Raw genomic sequence first — 19,451 nt, 5'->3', positions numbered from 1 at the left:
ACACTTTTTAAAAAGATACTTGCATTCTCCATTTTCATTTGTGGCAGTTTTCATACCTCTCTATCTTCCACGTAGGACAGCATTTATTATCTTTCATAAAAACAGCTATGCTAACATGTATTAATGTAGGAAGTATTCTAAGTGATTTACAAATTTTGATTTGATTTGTCCTTACAATACTCTATAAGATAGTTCTGAAATTATTATTACAAAATTTTACAGATTAGGAAGCTGAAGTACAGAGAAAAAACAAGGTCACAAAGCTTATAAGTTCTGAGGACAGTTTTTGAACCCAAGTGGCTTCTGCTCTTATGTTCTGGTATCTATGGCTTCCTTCCTCCCAAATAGCCAGTTTAGGATAATCAGGTTGCATTTGCACTACCTTTTTAAACTCTTACATCTTCCTTTTTTCTTAAAATTCAGATCCTCTTCATTTTCTACTCATCCTGTTACAGCAGCAGCCTTACAACTGACCTCTTATTATCTACACCCTTCCTAGTTTAATGAATCTTCTATTTGGGAAAACTAATCATGCTCCACTATCACACTGAAAAACTTTCAGTGGTGGGTTGGGGTGAAGGTGAGATAGGTGAAGGGGATTGAGGTACAAAACCCTAGCTGTGGGGATGCAATGTACAGCATAATGAATGTGGTCAATAATGTTGTAATAAGTTTGTATGGGAACAGACAGTTACTAGACTTATCATGACGATCGTTTCATAATGTATGCAAATGTTAATTCAGTATGTAGTACACCTGACGCTAACATAATATTGTACATCAACTTTATTTTAATTAAAACAAAACTTTCAATCATATCTAATAACATTTGATATGAAGTCAAAATAAGCATAGAATAGAAGGTAAGGCCATTTACAATCTGATGAGTGAATTCATATCTGACTTCATTTCTCCAAACTCCGCTCAACAAATCTGCTCTCCAAACAGAGTCTCACTGACTCCCTGAGCTCTGCCTTATGTTTCATGTCTCTTGGCTTTTGCATACACTATTTCAACTGAACAGGAAATTTCCATGGCTAACCAGAAAACCCCTGATCAGCTTTCACACTTGTAGATCATGCTGTGTTTTGGCCAACAACTGTCTGGGTCTGATTTCATTTTTGTTTTTAACATGCACTTGGATTCTTGGTTGCCATGCCATGCCTGTACAATTGAATGTACTTCCCCAATTCAGAAGTGAGAGCTTTATACAACCTTAGTGTCCTGGCTTCATGTTTTTGAGTCAAGCCAGAATAATCTTCTCACATCCCTCAGCTCTTTGTCATCTTTGAGGTTTCTCTCTTTGTACGTAAATGTATGACCCTTGCATAAACTCTTGAAAATCCCCCTGACCCCAGAGAGATTTATAATCCTCTGGTCTCTCCTCCCAAATCAAAATGTCCAAGGCTTCAATCTTCAGAGCTTTTTGTTTGCTATGTAACAATAAGTAGTATTTTGCTAAAAAGATGAACAAATCACAGCTACTGTGTGTATTAGAAATATGCTGTTTCCTCCAGTTTGAATATCTGCTTAATTCATCTAAAATGCAGAGCTCTTTGCAAAGGCCTCTGAGGAGGTAGGATGCTCTCAGTCATTTTGTTCTGTTGCAGCAGAGATGTTGTGCAGGGTAACTTTTGAAATTTTGTTGATGACAGCAAATCAACAGGTTTTAGATAAAGCAAGCTCAAGAATCAGTGAAAGATTTATTTAAAAAGAAATAGAATTAGTGAAAGAGAAAGTTCACATTGAATGAAATAATTTATGATAAGAATAAATTGAATAAAATGATGAACATAAATAAATCAAATTTGTTAGCTAAATTAAACATCATTTTTTCTCTTTTTTTGCCCCAGAACATCCTGTATGAGTTTTAATTTTTGTCTAATTATAAATTAGAACAAATTGACAAAGGTTACTACTTTTATTTTTTTTTAATGTTTACAAGAGATGAAGATAAATGTGAAATAGCCACATCCAATCGTTTCCTTTGACATGTGGTGTGAGAAGATACAAGAGGCAGAAAATAAAACTGCATTCAAACTGCATTCAAAACTGAATCTCTGGAGGACACAGCTGAGAATGGAGTGTTAAAAGTTATCAAATTCTTTGAAACTACATAATTTACACAATTTGGAACAGCAGGGAATTAAATTCTATATCACCTTAAGATAATAAGTATTATGGCATAATAATACAAATTATTATACATATTTGGCCTAAGGTCATTATCAGTCAACTTCATTTTGTAATTTACAGTTTTCAGCCCATGGTTGGTCACCAAAAAGAGAAACCTACTCCAATTAATTGCAGTAAAAGAGTTTAGTAAATATAGACCGACACCTGGAAAAGAGGAGCAGTCAGGCATAAGGTCAGAGGAAGGAAAGATGGACCAGGGACCTCCGTATCCGCTGAAGAGGACCGCCACCCCAGAGCTCACCTACTCATTCAGAATCTCCGCCTGCCAGTGCTGCTGCAGGGTTTCCACAGCCTCCTCTACCAAGATGCTGGTCAGCTCTAGTTTCAACCCAGCATGCATTTAGCTCAAGTATCTACCAGCATTTAACTAAATAGACTCTACCTTTCTTAATTCTGGGGGGCCAAGAAAAAGATAATGACCTTGCTGGCTTAGAATTCAGGGTGCAATCGGTTAGTGCAGTGATCCTGAGTCAGAGGAGTTTTCTTAGGAAGAAGGTTGACACTAAAGTATATTAACCTATATATAAGCCACATAGCTATTGTTATTAAATAACCTTTTTATAAAAATTAATTATATAAGTTATGTTGTAATTTTGTCTATTGCAATTAATGGATATATGCTATCTACATGTACTTTAGAAATTGATTTGTAAGGTTATGGGCCCGTAAGGAGAGTTTTATTTATTTAAACATCTTTATCGTAGTATAATTGCTTTACAATGGTGTGTAAGTTTTTGATTTACAACAAAGTGAATCAGCTATACATATACATATATCCCCATAGATCCTCCCTCTTGAGCCTCCCTTCTACCCTCCCTATCTCACTTCTCTAGGTGGCCACAAAGCACCAAGCTGACCTCCCTGTGCTATGTGGTTGCTTCCCACTAGCTAGCTATTTTACATTTGGTGGTGTATATATGTCCATGCCACTCCCTCTTTGATTTCTTCAGTGATCCCTTCGTTATTAAGTACTGTATTGTTTAACCTCCGTGTGTTTGTATTTTTTATAGAGTTTTTCCTGTAATTGATATTTAGTCTCATAGCAATGTGGTCAGAAAAGAAACTTGATACGATTTGAATTTTCTTAAATTTATCAAGGTTTGATTTGTGACCAAAGATATGATCTGTCCTGGACAATGTTTCATGAGCACTTGAGAAGAAAGTGTATTCTGTTGTTTTTGGATGGAGTTTCCTATAAATATCAATTAAGTCCATGTTGTTTAATGTATCATTTAAAGCTTGTGTTTCCTTATTTATTTTCAGTTTAGATGATCTATTAGTGAAAGTGGGGTGTTAAAGTCCCCTACTATTCCTGTGTTACTGTTGATTTCCCCTTTTATGGCTGTTAGCATTTGCCTTATGTATTGAGGTTCTCCTATGTTGGGTGCATAAATATTTACAATTGTTATATCTTCTTCTTAGATTGATCCATTGATTATTATGTAGTGTCCTTCTTTGTCTCTTGTAATAGTCTTTATTTTAAAGTCTATTTTGCCTGATATGAGAATTGCTACTCCAGCTTTCTTTTGGTTTCCATTTGCATGGAATATCTTTTTCCATCCCCTCACTTTCAGTCTGTATGTGTCCCTAGGTCTGAAGTGGTTCCTTGTAGACAGCCTATATATGGGTCTTGTTTTTGTATCCATTCAGCCAATCTATGTCTTTTGGTTGGAGCATTTAATCCATTACATTTAAGGTTGTTATTGATATGTATGTTCCTATTACTATTTTCTTAATTGTTTTGGGTTTGTTATTGTAGCTCTTTTTCTTCTCTTGTGTTTCCTGCCTAGAGAAGTTCCTTTAGCACTTGTTGTAAAGCTGGTTTGTTGGTGCTGAATTCTCTTAGCTTTTACTTGTCTGTAAAGGTTTTAATTTCTCTGTCAAATCTGAATGAGATCCTTGCTGGGTAGAGTAATTTTTGTTGTAGGTTTTTCCCTTTCATCACTTTAAATATGTCCTGCCACTCCCTCCTAGCTTGAAGAGTTTCTGCTGAAAGATCAGCTGTTAACCTTATGGGGATTCCCTTGTATGTTATTTGTTGTTTTCCCTTGCTGCTTTTAATATTTTTTCTTTGTATTTAAATTTTGATAGTTTGATTAATATGTGTCTTGGTGTGTTTCTCCTTGCATTTATCCTGTATGGGACTCTCTGTGCTTCCCACACTTGATTGACTATTTCCTTTCCCATATTAGGGAAGTTTTCATCTATAATCTCTTCAAATGTTTTCTCAGTCCCTTTCTTTTGCTCTTCTTCTTCTGGTACCTCTATAATTTGAATGTTGTTGCGTTTAATGTTGTCCCAGAGGTCTCTGAGACTGTCCTCAATTCTTTTCATTCTTTTTTATTTATTCTGCTCTGCAGTAGTTATTTCCACTCTTTTATCTTCCAGGTCAATTATCCGCTCTTCTACCTAAGTTATTCTGCTATTGATTCCTTCTAGAGAATTTTTAATTTCATTTATTGGTTGTTCATCGTGGTTTGTTTGCTCTTTAGTTCTTCTGGGTCCTTATTAAACGTTTCTTGTATTTTTCCATTCTATTTCCAAGATTTTGGATCATCTTTACTATCATTTCTTTGAATTCTTTTTCAGGTAGACTGCCTATTTCTTCTTCATTTGTTTGGTCTGGTGTGTTTTTACTTTGCTTTTTCATCTGCTTTGCATTTCTGTGTCTTCCCATTTTGCTTAACTTACTGTGCTTGGGGTCTCCTTTTTGCAGGCTGCAGGTTCATAATTCCTGTTGTTTTTGGTGTCTGTCCCCAGTGGCTAAGGTTGGTTCAGTGGGTTGTGTAGGTTTCCTAGTGGAGGGGACTGGTGCCTGTGTTCTGGTGGATGAGGCTGGATCTTGTCCTTCTGGTGGGCAAGACCACATCCGGTGGTGTGTTTTAGGGTGTCTGTGACCTTATTATGATTTTAGGCAGCCTGTCAGCTAATGGGTGAGTTTGTGCTCCTGTCTTGCTAGTTGTTTGGTATAGGGTGTCTAGCACTGTAGCTTGCTGGTCATTGACTGGAGCTGGGTCTTAGCATTGAGATGGAGATCTCCGTGAGAGCTTTCACCATTTGATATTATGTGGAGGCGGGAGGTCTCTGGTGGACCAGTGTCCTGAACTTGGCTCTCCCACCTCAGAGGCACAGGCCTGACACCCAGCCAGAATAAAAGACCCTGTCAGCCACACAGCTCAGAAGAATAGGGAGAAAAAAAGGAAGAAAGAAAAACTTTTGGGAAGTCTGAGGTCTTCTGCCAGCATTCAGTAGGTGTTCTGTAGGAATTGTTCCATGTGTAGATGTATTTCTGATGTATTTGTGGGGAGGAAGTTGATCTCAACGTCTTACTCCTCTGCCATCTTGAGGGTCTCTCTCCCTGCTAGTGTTGGAGGATCTCCTGCAGAGGCGGGGTGTGGCTGTGTCTCACTGTGAGGACAAGGACACTGGCAGCAGAAGTTCTCAAGTTTTATTTTTAACGTCTGTCAATAAATGTTATACATAAGATATAGAACACATACACTACTCAAACGCACACCAAAATCTATCCATTTCCCTTAAAGACAATGAGCAGTCAATAGAAGGTGGTAGATTGCCTTTCCATTTATGAGTATCAGAATTCTATTGATTGCAACCAACAGGTGAAAAGTAAACTGACACCTGGTTAGTGTTGTAGATTATAAATAGGTCATGTATCACAGAGGCACAGCTTGACCTTGGAAGAAGGGTTGAGATAAGGATGTGGAATAAAAGAAATATTATCTAGTGTTTTTATGAAATTAGTATTCTGAACATGTTAATCTTATTATTTGAACTATTCTTATGTTATTTTACACATTCTTATAACCAATAATATTAATATTTTAAGCCCAACTCTTCTGTACAAAAATACATTAGGTAGCTACAGAATTGGGGAAGGGTTTTATGATGTTTTACAGCCTTAATATCTATGTCTCGCAGCTTGGGTTGCCTGGGAAGTAGACTCTATAAGGAGATGGTTGTGCAGGAGATTTATTAGGGGGTGATAGTAGGATCAACACCTTCCAAAGGCAAGTAGGACTAAACAAAGGGAAAAAAGTTGAGCCATTATGTGGTCTCACTGGAAGCCCCTGCCAAAAATATGGGAAATTCTGAAGCTGGAATAACACTTCAAAATCATACCCACTTGGGCTAGAGGACTGGGTCAGTCTATCTATGATGACTTTGTACAAACATTAGAAAGGAAGGGGTGTTGACAAATAAAGACTTCAGTGAATGAGTGTTGACCTGGGGCTGAGACCTGACCTTGGCTGACGCAGCTCTGCCATACTTGTGGGAAGCTGAGAGCTGAGGCCTTTTTGTAGCAGCACTTGCAGCAGCTGTAGAAGTCTGATTTTTATTCCTGAAGGGGGATCTGGGAAGCATACAATGACCACCATACTAATTCCTCCCAAATTATTAATGGCAACTGCTAAGGTCTCAAGTAATAAAAATCAATCCCAAAATTATATACATATTTTAAGTTTCACCTTATTTGTAATTGTCAGTGATATACTTGTTACCCGTGTTATATAAATCTAGTAGTTCAATAATTTTGAATTTATATCCCAAATGGTTTATATTACATAAATTCATTAAAATAAATGCTCTAGGTCTCTTTTGTTTAATAGGACACTTGCAAAATATTATTAATTTTGAGGGACCACAATTTTCCTCCATCATAGCACTTATCTATTTACTCTTTGATAAATTCCCAGCAACAACAAATTTACATATACTCCAGGTACAACAAAATATCCAAGTTATAAATATGAAGCTGCATTTAAGCTAGCATCCATGCCTTGGTTAAGTTTTGCAGCTTTAAAGGTAGGCTTAGAATTTGTATTGGAATGATTTTATTTTTCCTTGCTAATCAAATGTCCTGATTTTAAAAGGTTTAATCACACATTCAAACAATGTGTATTTCTCAGAAAAGGAATTGCCTAGACATGGCAAAGTTGAACTGTGTCAACTAAGTACCAATGGTTGTTAAAATATCTTCAACATGTATATCACAAGTGGACTGTGATGTTAAGTTTATTATATTGATTAGCCCAGATTGTTGTTTACAGAAGTGAGTTTCTCCTAGGAGTGAGTTAGTGGAAGATGCATAAATATTTTTAAGTCAAAGGCAGAGTGAGTTCGATTGTTACTGCAAGAGCCTTAAATGGGTTATTTTACATTCTCAGAGCATGCATCCGAAAGAAAACTGTTTTGGAAAACCAACGTGATTGTGTCAAGATGATGGACTAAATTGGCCATGGCAAGGTTTAGTCAGTGTTTTGGCTATTTTCATTATTGATTGCATAACAATGATAACATTAACTGTGCAGAGCTTCAGTTTGCTCACTAAGGTTGCTAAAACAACAGACTGACATTGGCAGAATTTCTTTTTATGTGGCTTGCTTAAGTAGACCTTATTTCTCATTATTTTAGGACAATGTCAAAAACAAAAGCTAATTTTTCCCCATCTTAAATTCTAGATTAAATTCTATATTTTAACTTTTTATTTATTCATTCATTGCTTGGAAATTTAGAAAAACCCAGACACTGATATCTTATGATTGAGTGCATTGTTTTCCAAGAAAATAATGAGTAGCACAGTGGCATGTTTGTTTGTTTGTTTGTTTCTAAACAATACCAAACAGTATTCATATTAACAATTCACTAATTTTCAAAATACCCATCTTTTATTTATATGTCTCTTTTTCTTAAAAGACAGTGCATGTTTAAGTCTTACATTAGGAGTAAGTCAACTTCAGGTAAAATGGTCGCTGCTATTGATGGCTTTCTTTCAACCTGTGCAGAGTTCCAGCAAGAAAATTGTAACATTAATTGATCCATTAAAAGTCTTTGAAACGATGAAAAAAATCCAATTTGGTTAAAACTAAATAAGCTTAAAGTAGATCTGTGATATTTCTGCAGCACAGGAATTTTAAATTATTGCAAGAACAAAGGTAGGCAGGACTATTCTTAGAGTAGACCAAAGCCTGATTTCTCACGACATAAATCTGAGCTGCAATGTAAGTTCTCAATGGTCTGTTACTGCTTTTAGATGCACTTCACATCCTTCCTCTTGCTACAATAGGTCAGAACATAAATATGTCCTTTGGATTGCTGAGATTTTATTATCAAAAACTTAAAAATTCATTTAAGATATTTCATTCTGTCAAAATAAAACATATATGTTCTATCAAAACTGTTATTTTTCCTTTGTTAGGTATTTTACTTAATTCAATTGCCAATGTGAAATAATTTTACAAAGTGAGCCAATTTCTTCAGGTACCTGTAAAAACATTTTGCAGTTAAATTCTCCTGGCAGGAACACTAAGCACTTCAAAGACAGATAGTCGTTGGGATCTGTTTTCTAAGGCTGAGGAAACTGGCTTGATTTGAAGAAAGAAAAAATTCCAGGTCAAATCATCCTTTCAAAGTTTTATGTTATAAAACTCTAGGGGGTCTGAATCAAGGATTACTCATTCTTGTGTGAACCTGATGATGCTTCTTGAGAAAAATCTTGTTTTTAAGCTTTTATAAAACTGTTTCTATGGAATCTAAGTGTTCCAATGAATGTTAATAAGAGTTTCTCAGAAAGAGTTCACTGGGCTTACAGGTAACTCCCCCAGCCAGGTATTTGGGGTCAAGGCCACCAATTCGGCTTTCTAACTCTTGTAATGCATGTCCAACTGTTTGTTTGGTCACCAAACACTTGTCCTGAAACAGAAACATGGGGTACTGAGGACATATCGCCCCTAAAGCTAGAGAATTACCTTGGCTCTGAATCATCATAACCCCAGTCATGGTCCTTAGTATCTATCCCCTCCTCACATATGCCAAGTTGTGTCTTTATATCCAGCTAGGTCTCTGAAAAGCCACATTCTTGAAATTAATTATCTCAGTCTTCAGCCTTATTATCATTCTCAATTTTATAGTTATTTTCTCAAGTTTTAGAGGACTTTTATAAAATTAAGATATTTGAAAATTACTCTTACATTTTAGGAAGTTTCATCAATGACAATTATAATGCTGAATGGCCCCGGTGTAGGGAACCAAATGGCAATGTTTTGCTAGAATTTAGCATGAAGAAACAATATATTTCTTCAAAAATTGCAGTACACTTTTTGTTCATTTATTTATCAAAGAAATATTGGCTGATTACTATGGGGGCCAGACACTGTGCTGGATGCTAGGTACTCAGTAGTGCTCCCAGAAAGCTCACTGTTAGCCAGCAAGGCAGACCAAGGCTATGAAGGGCTGTGAGAGCACTGAGGTCTACTCTTTGGGAGATTTGGGAAGAGGTCTCCATAGGAAGAGGTGACATTTGACATAGTGCTCAATCATGAATAAACACTTGTAGGCAGAAGAACAGGAAAAGGTCTTAGGGGCAGAGATAAGTTTTGCAAAAGTGCAGGTGTGAAAGGTAAGCAGAAAAGGCATGTGAGGGTAAGAAAGAGAAAGTCGGGAGTTGAGAAGGGACAGCTCTCACTGGGTAGGTCATAAGAGACTTGAGATACTGAGCTAAAGAATATCACTTTCACTCTTGGACCAAGAAGACTTCACAGTGTTTTTAAAGCAGGCAAAGGACACTCAGTACTGCCTTTGCCGCAACCCATAGATTTTGATATGTTTTATTTTAATTTTCATTTGTATTTAGGTATTTTGGATTTCTCCTTTGATTTCTTTGTTGACCCCATAGTTGTTCAGTAGCATGTGGTTTAGTCCCCACATATTTGTGATTTTTCCAGCTTTCTCCTTGCAGTTGACTTCTACTTCTATACCACTGTGATTTTAAAAGATATTATAATTTCAAACTTTGTAAATTTCTTGAGACTTGTTTTGTATCCCAACATATGGTCTATCCTTGAGAATATTCCATGGGCATTTGAGGAGAATGTGTATTCTGTTTCATTTGGATGGAACGTTCTGTACTGATCTATCAAATCCATCCAGTCTAATGTTTCATTTAAGGCCACTGTTGCCTTGTTTGCTTTCTGGATGTTCTATCCACGGATGTAAGCGGAGAGATGAATCTCCTACTATTATTGTGTTGTCATTTTCTTCCTTTAGGTCTGTTAATAATTGTTTTAGATATTTTGGTGCTCCTATGTTAGGTGCATATTTACTAATACATGTTGTTTTCTTGATAGATTGTCCCTTTTATCATATAATGTCCATCTTTCTCTTGTTACCTCTTTTGACGTGAAGTCTGTTTTGTCTGGCATGAGTATGGTTCCATGTGTTTTTGTGCGGCTGCCATTAGCTTGGAGTATCATTTTCCATCCCTTCACCTGGAGTCTATGTTTGTCTTTAGGGCTGAGGTGAGTCTCCTGAAGGCAGCATACAGTCAGTCTTGTGTTTTTAATCCATCCAGCCACTCTGTATCTTTTGATTGGTGAATTCACTCCATTTATATTTAGGATGATTACTGATAGATGAGAACTTAGTACTGGCATTCAATCTTCTGTTTTCTTGTTGCTCTATATCTCCATTGTTTCTTATTCCTTGTGTTTCTGTCTACCAAGTGGGTTGGTGTTTATTATGATGTTTCTCAGTTGCTTTTTTATGTTTTGCATCTCTACTCTAGATTCATGTTTTGTGGTTACCATGAGGTTTGTATAAAAAAATCACATAGATAAAATGATCCATTATCTGCTGATAGCATCTTATCTTCATTTGCCTGTATGGGCTCCCTACTTTTCCTCTTCCCTTTTTTATGTTTTTTTTTTGTCTCAAATTACCTTTCTTTAATGTTGTAAGTTCATTATCAAATTGAAGTACTATAATTAATCTTACTGCTTTTCTCCCCTTCAATTTTTATCCTATAATTAAATGTTTAACAATCTATTCTGATTAGAGTTACAGTTTTCTCATTCTGAATGTCTATTTATCAGCTTACTCAAAGTTTTGTGTATTTTTGCCTATCATTTCAGGTTGAAGAGCTCCTTTCAACGTTTCCTGTAAAGCAGGTCTAGTGGTAATGCACTCTTTCAGCTTTTGTTTGTCCTAGAACGTCTTTATTTTCCCTTCATATCTGAAGGGTAACTTTGCTGGAGAGTATTCTTGGATGATAATTTTTGTCTTTCAATATTTTGAGAATGTCATTCCATTCTCTCCTGGCCTGTAGGGTTTCTGCTGAGAAGTCTGCCAATTGTCTGATATGGGGGTCCTTTGTAGGTTACTGTCCTTTTTTTCCTGGCTGCTTTTAAAATTCTTTATCATAGACTTATGACAGCTTTAATACAGTGTGTCTTGAAAAAGACCTTTTTGTGTTGAGGTAATTAAGAGTTCTCTTAGCTTCATGGAGCTAGCTTGTATATCTAGCTCCTTCCTAGGTTTGGGAAGTTCTCAGCTATTATTTCTTTAAATAAATCTTTGCTTCCTTCTCTCTCTCTTTTTTCTTCTGGGATACCCATTACCCTAAGGTTGCCTTTCCTAATAGAGTTGGGTGGTTCTCAAATAATTCTTTTCATTTTAACAAAGAACCTTGGTTCTCTTTCCTCTTCTCCCTGTATCATTTCTAGATTTCTATCTTTAAACTCATTAATTCTCTCTTCCATATGGTCTGCTCTATTGCCAATGTTTTCTAATGCATTCTTTGTCTTATTTTTTGAATTCTTCAGCTTCAGAATTTCTGTTTGGTTCTTTTTTAGAGTTTCACTCTCTTTGGTAGAGTATTCCTTCTGCTCATTAGTTTTATCCCTGAGCTCATTAAACTGTCTTTCTGAGCGTTCTTGTAACTCACTGAGTTTCTTCATGACAGCTATTTTGAATTCTCTATCAGATCACAATCTTCTGTGACTTTAATTTTGGCTTCTGGCAGAATTGTCATTTTCTTCTTGTGTTATCATGTTATCACGCTTTTTGTGTGATGCTTATTTAGCTGCTCCTCTTCTTGTACATCTGAAGTAGTGAACACCTATCTTTTAGGTAATGCTTTTTAAACTTTGATTTAAGCAGTTCAGCATGTTGGTAATGAGAGGCCTTTCTTTAGTGTATCAGTAGGTGGCACTGTAGCACACTTTTTCAGTTTCTCTCCCCTGCGCTTCCTCTGGTTTATTTGAGAAGCAGCACAGTCCACCCTCATTCACCTCTGCGTGAGGTGTCTCTGGTGCCCTCATCATCACTACTTGTGCCTCCAGGGTTCCTGGTGTCTTGCTTCTCCTGGTGACACTGCTGTCTCCAGAATCACCCCTGGGTGCACTGGAATAGCACGGGCCTCCACTGTGTTCAGGGTCTCCTTCTCCGGCACCACCACTGCAATGGGGGGTTCAAAGTCACAGGCACCACCCCGGCGAAAGGGACCAGGGTCGTGGTCCTGCTGCTGCTGTCCAGGTCCCCATGGCCGTGGGTGCTGGGACCCAGAGGCCAGAGTCACGTGTGCCTCTTCTCTTCTGATAGCAAGTCTTTGGGGTTTGGGGATCCGGCGCTGCGGCCAGGGGGTCAGGATCGAGGCCCAGCGGGCACCACATCTTCTACGTTCCACTCCACTCACCTTCAGATGCACAGATGTGTGGCTTCCTCAGCATCATGGTGTGTTGGGCAGAGTTATTTCCATTCTACTGGTTGTAGATGGAAAAGGAGAGACGAGGGGAGTGTCTTCTGTCACTGTGAAGCTAACCTCTGTTTTTAAGATGTTTTAAAATAAAGTGGGCAATGTCCTGATTAATTTAATAATTTTATTTCATTACTGAATTGGTCTCATTTAGGACAACCTAAGTGGAGATTTGCCACTTTTTAAAAATTATTTCTCCTCATTCCCAAAGTATTTATGAGGCTGAAATCTAACAGGGAAGATATGGTTTTGGTGACAGGATCTTGTATATATTTAAAGTAACAGGATCAAACATTAGCTTCCTAAAGCCACGTGATTTAGCAATACAGCCCTAAACACACATGATGTCACCTCACAATTGATTTGAACTGGAAAGATTGAGTTTATGGTTTTTAAAATCATATTTGCCTTCCTCTTGTCTGTTCATTATTTAACTCTTATATGAAGAATTTAGTGTTGTTTTTCCAGATTGGTAATATGGAAGCTCTGAAATGCCAGATCCACAATGATGTCTGTGTTTGATGAGCAGTAATTTACTAGAAACCCATTTAATACTGCTCAGACCACACAGGACAGCAGGTATATTGACTGCTTTGTATCAAGTCTCACAATAATTAGGCTTTCTAACACACAAATGAGTTAACTGAAGAAACCTTAATAGCAACTACATATTGGAAAGGAAAATTCCTATTTTCTTTCCATTAAGTTCAAAATAGACCAAGAATCAATGCACATATAATGTTATTCTATACATCAAAATATTCACTAGATATAAATTGGAAATATTAGTTCTATTGTTTATTTTCCTGTTACTCGAGGCAAAGAGAAAACTGTATGCTGTCAGATTTTCAAAACCAAAATAACTTCTGATTATGATATGTTTTAAAATACCATGGACACATTTTAATCTGAAAAAATTAGACTTCTACATCACTTAATAGTAATTTAAATTTTAACTGATTTTTAAAATTGGTCTTCTCTCGAATTTGGTTAGATATTAGGGGTCCAATCACATATTCCTCTTACCTTCTGTCTTTATTAAACACTAGTGGAATTTCAATAGAAAAAAAGACATCCAAGTATAGGCTCTATTGCAGTGCTAGGTTTCCAGACAAAGCCAGACAACATTATCGGAGATCACAGCCATATCTCTGACCTCCCACCTTTAATTCATGATAACCAGACTCAATGCATTCTACTTACCTTCAAGTTGAAGGTAGAAAAGCTGGAAAATAGTGTCTCACCCCCAAATTCATCTCATCCCTGCCATGCAGCCTGCCTGGGAGTATAACTTGCCCAGAAAGTCCTCCTGACTGGAGACTAGGGGCACAAGGGCTGTTGTATGTGAAGATTGTCATGTCCAAGAGAAAAAACAAGGACGGATGGGTGCATGCATGACATGTGTAAGCATTGACCTGTACCATGCAGAATGAAAGCTAATTCATGCCACTGAATGCCAGATTCTGATCAATTTTACCTACCAAAGTGGAGGAAAAAGCAACAGTATGGACAATGAAGTGAAAGCTGTGGAAAGAGTATTCCTTATGCTGCCCACCAACTTGTAAAGAGACAAGTATCTTAGGCTACGAACTGAAACTGGAGAAGGAGATTGAAGCAAGATGGTACCCCTTCTTCATCCCAGTTTGCTTTCTGACTCCATTGGAATAAGCATACTAAAGATACAAAAATATTTGGACACAATGAATAAGAAGATATTCATTTAATTTCTGCGAATAGAGTTAGGGATATAATACTTAACTGTGTTCATTATTTCACAGATTCTACTATATAATTTTATTGTTATGTGTTTAAACATCTCCTTTTTTATAAACCTGTGAAACCTAGACATAACATGGAAATTACATTCAGCTTCGATAAAAGCACTCCCTCTATATCGGTGCGCTGCTCCCTGGCATCCTGCAAGGTCGCTTTGCAGAGCGGGAGCTAGCGTGACAAGACACGGGGGCACGCCTTGGTATCAGCAGCGACAGGGTGTACGTCCCACGAGAAACTGCGGCCGCAACAGCTGCGAGAGCTGCGAAGGCGACGGCTGAAGGATCAAGAGCTGAGCCACCGGGTGAACCGCTGCTGCCCAGGCGGAGGGCGTGGCCTATGAAGCAATTCTGGAATAAGTTTTTGCAGGACGGGGCCCCCTGGAAGAACATGATCTATAAGACGTACCGACACAGCATCTTTGCTTGTACTCATGTACTGGCCCCTGTCTGGATTATTCATTATTATCTCAAATATCATGTGAATACAAAACCATATGCCATCGTTGAAAGAAAGCCAAGAATATTTTTAGGTGATACAATTCTGGAAACTGGGGAAGTAATCCCACCAAGGAAAGAATTTCCTGATCAACATCATTGAAGATTACTTTTAAAATTTCAAAGGTGTTTGAGCCCAAGTTTATTGCTACATTACCAAACGTACTGATATATTTTTTGGAAAAGTAACTTTAATAAAGTTTACTCAGATAAAAAAAAAAAGTGCCTCCTCTTTTCCTGTGATTCCAACCTCACTTCACATAGAAAGTTCAAGGCTGAATTCATAGCTAGTACATTAGTTGTGAAGGCAATCCTGTTAAGACTAGGTTCTTTCTCTTGAACATGAAAGACCTTTAGAATTTTATTAAAGTTTTCTAATTCAAGTAGTATTACAGAAAATTCAATTAAATTAAACCTTTTTAAAATGATAAACTGGTACTGGTAAACAAAGTGATTACTTATCTTCTTACCAAAAAATATTTGGACGTGAATCTTCCTATACAAGATGTTTTAAATGAGAAACATAATAGAAAATTATCTTATTTAAGGGAAATATTTGAGTAAAAACTGATGAGAGGAGAAACTGAAGTCTTCATAGATCTATTGTATACCAGTGAGAAGCAATAGTTTCAACACTTCAAAATAACCTTCAAAAAAATTCTGTCTATCTAATTGTTCAAATTATCCATCCCATAAACACACACACACACAATGTAGAACAGACCGTCTATCATACAAGGAAGTTTCTGGTGAAGTTGGAGAGGGGACTGAAATTTGATTACCATATGAAGACCATAATAAGAGACTGTCTATATCATAGTCTTTTTTTTTTTTTTTTTTCAAATTGAAAACATCTTGTTTCTTAGAGATGAAAATCAACTGGGTAAAGGTTGGACTAAATGATTCTAAAACATGGAGACTCAAGTGAGGACAACAAATACATAGAAACTCAGGGAGGGAAAGGATCCCCATTCTTTCCTTTATCTCCAAATTTAGAAAAAAAATTACCAGTCAATTCTCTATATAATTTTATTGGGGTCAGGTTTCTATAACAATGAGCTTGCTTGTTTTGTTTTGCTTTTTTTAAAAAAAGAATGAAGAGCTGCTACCACAAATAAACAGGCCAGAAGGAAAGGACTCATCTTTACATAAAGTGGTAAAGGAATGTGAAGGGTTTTTCACACTTGAAACCATTCCTGAATAGGATTGGTGTTTTTCTATCCTTACTGAAGATTAGGTTATGGTTAGATTATGCTTACTACTGGTTGGATTATGCTTACTACTATAGTAGTTTGAGTGTCTAACATTCTGAATGTCCATCCATATGTTATAATGTTAGCAGAGGTGCAACTAGTAGCAACTTAATGAAATTGGGTGTATAACAAAAAAATATGTGTTCTATCTTGCTTTTTAAAATATTTTTGTAAATGAAAGAAAGAAACATATATCTGAAAAAAAACCTGTGAAATGTTACAAAAATAAACAAGAAAATTCTTGCCTTTAGTCACTCATATTGATTAAAACAATGTAATATTGATGATTTAAAGCTAAATAAAAAATATACATTTTAAATAAAGCAATGTAGAATAACTGAAAGAGCATTGCTTTAGGGTCAAGAACAATGGGTGCTTTTTCCAATGTAAAATTCTAGGTAGTTGTTCATGCTTTAGGTCTCAGTTTTCTCATCCCTAAATTAGTTCTGTATAGAAAAATAAGCTCTAATTTTTATTCAAGCCCTAAAATGATGTGACTGGCACGATGTTTTCTCTCTTTATTCATTTTCTGTAGGCTTGGGCTCAAGTTGTTGCTGTATTTTTAGAAGATTTAATACCACAGACTAATGGCTTTCAATCCTGTTGATCTCAGAACTTTCTTATGCTGTTAAAAGTTATTGAGGACCCCAAAGAGCTTTTGTTTCTGTGGATTACATTACATCACATTCAGGCTTAGGCAATCAGTGATGCAGTGTCGATTTTCAATTGCTACCCTGGCTCTACTCTAAGCCTCTCTTCTCATCAATACTAGAGGGACTCAACTGGATCTTCAGGGAAAAAGAGTTAATTTCCTTACTATTATCTTTAGATTAAGCATTGCCATTCAGCAATTGCTGTTCTCCTGCTTTTTTTCCAGAGTTTACAACTTTTTTCTATGTTATTCTCTAGGCAGGTCTTTGCTACCTTCTCAGAATGGATCAATAAGATATAATTTCTTCTGTCTCTCTTACATAACTCAGCTTTACTCCCTCCTGTGGAAAGAGGCTGCAAATTTTTGTTCTGGCAACTTGAAAATAATAAGAATGTTGGTTTTAAATGAGTTTTCTTTTTAAGTTACAGAAATTGTAAATTATAAAAATTACAGTTTCACAATTACAGAGCAGTGGCAAGACCTTAGCCTGATTACTTTTAAACCATCATGGTTATTCTATCATCTTCAAATTTTAGATTTAAAAATGTTTTTCAGCCTTGTAGGAAATTTGAACGCACTGTTTCCTGGAACAGTCAAATTTTATCCTGGAAGTTATTGCTTCTTCATGATTTGTCTGCCTGAAAGTGTAGCAAATTATTTAAAGTGTAGTCCTTGGTCAAAGATTCATAGACACTTCTTGGTGGCTATTGAATCAGAATCCCCTCCTCCCAGAATTCACCTAGCCCCCCCCATTTTTGAAATTTCATCTTCTTTGAAGTGCAGGATATACCTGTACTGTAGTTCTTCCTTTCACTCATGGTTGCTATGGAAACAAACCTTGATTGTATCCAATGGATTTGATGAGATTAGAAAATATAGACTGTCATCATGGCTACATTAAAATAATCAATTCCCATTCTACAGGGTGCACACTAATGAATATAACATGGTGTGAAATAATTTCTCTGTGGTGACAGCGTAGTTTGCAACTATATATATCAAGGAAGGCTGAGTCCTTCTCAAAAGCAACTTTATATCACAAAAACTAATCATGAACAGATGGCTATTGTTCTGCTCTAGAATGGTAACAGTTACATACATATGTGATATTTTTAATAATTGCACATAATAAAAAAGAAAAGAAAAACATAATTGCAAACTTTTTGTTAGTGCTAGTTTTGAAATGACATAGGCAAAAGCTAAGTCAATTTATGAAGACTGGTGTGTCTAATTCCCTTCTACCTCACAAATTTTGATAAGGGCATTACTGTTTTCAATGAATACTGAGAATCAATATTTTTTCTCCTTCACTTTATTATTTGGTTCTCCTAAATTCTATAATTGATATTCAAATTTACCGGGTAGGAAATTTAGTCTCGCAGTAAATGTTTGCATACTGGTAGTGATAATTTGAAGTCTGCTTGAAATAAACTTGGGAAAGACAAAGGCATTCAAATTATTTACATCTACAAAAAGTACAGAGGGGAGAATATCATACAATGATATAAAATCCACAGGCAATTTCATGAACAGGATATTTTTCAAAGAAAATGTTCATGACTAATTTTCAGGCACTATGTTAGTTTATCAAATGTTAATGAAAATTCAGGTTATCATGTATATCATGTACATTGAAGACATATTCATAACATGAAAGAGTGAAATTCTTAGTGAAAATGTTAATATTACATTTTACAATCTGAATTCTTTTATTTTTGATATATATGAAACTCTTAAAATTATAGAACATAATTCATTTATGAATGCTTTTCTTTCCATTTTTCCTTAAGAAGATAAAGATATACTTGTTTGGGTTGTCTGATTTTTTTTTTTTTTTTTTTTTGATATCGAGCTGCATGAGTTGTTTGTATATTTTGGAGATTAATCCTTTGTTGCTTCATTTGCAAATATTTTCTCCCATTCTGAGGGTTGTCTTTTTGTCTTGTTCATGGTTTCCTTTGCTGTGCAAAATATTTTAAGTTTAATTAGGTCCCATTTGCTTATTTTTGTTTTTATTTTCACTACTCAAGGAGATGGATCATAAAAGATCTTGCTGTAATTTATGTCAAAGAGTGTTTTTCCTATGTTTTCCTCTAAGAGTTTTATAGTGTCTGGTCTTATATTTAGGTATTTAATCCATTTTGAGACCTAAATAGACATTTCTCCAAAGAAGACATACAGATGGCCAAGAGGCACATGAAAAGCTGCTCAGCATTACTTATTATTAGAGAAATGCAAATCAAAACTACAATGAGGTATCACCTCACACCGATCAGAATGGCCATCATCGAAAGCTCTACAAACAATAAACGCTGGAGAAGGTGTGGAGAAAAGGGAACCCTCTTGCATTGTTGGTGGGGATGTAAATTGATACAGTCACTGTGAGGAACAGGAATGAGGTTCCTTAAAAAACTAAAAATAGAACTACCATATGACCCAGCAATCCCACTACTGGGCATATACCCTGAGAAAACCATAATTCAAAAAGTCACATGCAGCCCAATGTTCATTGAAGCACTATTTACAATAGC

At 36.2% G+C, this 19,451-nt stretch overlaps 1 protein-coding gene and 1 pseudogene across 1 annotated transcript in view; one reads left to right on the top strand and one right to left on the bottom strand.

The window, feature by feature from the left end:
* The window catches only part of EYS (eyes shut homolog), a 1,667,443-nt gene that overhangs the window by 761,468 nt on the left and 886,524 nt on the right, over positions 1–19,451 (bottom strand). The gene's annotated exons all lie outside the window — the stretch shown is intronic.
* On the top strand, positions 12,453–15,118 carry LOC132437415 (NADH dehydrogenase [ubiquinone] 1 beta subcomplex subunit 6 pseudogene; annotated as a pseudogene).

This window comes from Delphinus delphis, chromosome 14, assembly GCF_949987515.2.
Source record: "Delphinus delphis chromosome 14, mDelDel1.2, whole genome shotgun sequence".
Classification (NCBI taxonomy): Eukaryota; Metazoa; Chordata; class Mammalia; order Artiodactyla; family Delphinidae; genus Delphinus; species Delphinus delphis.
This window is presented reverse-complemented; position numbering and strand designations above follow the sequence as displayed.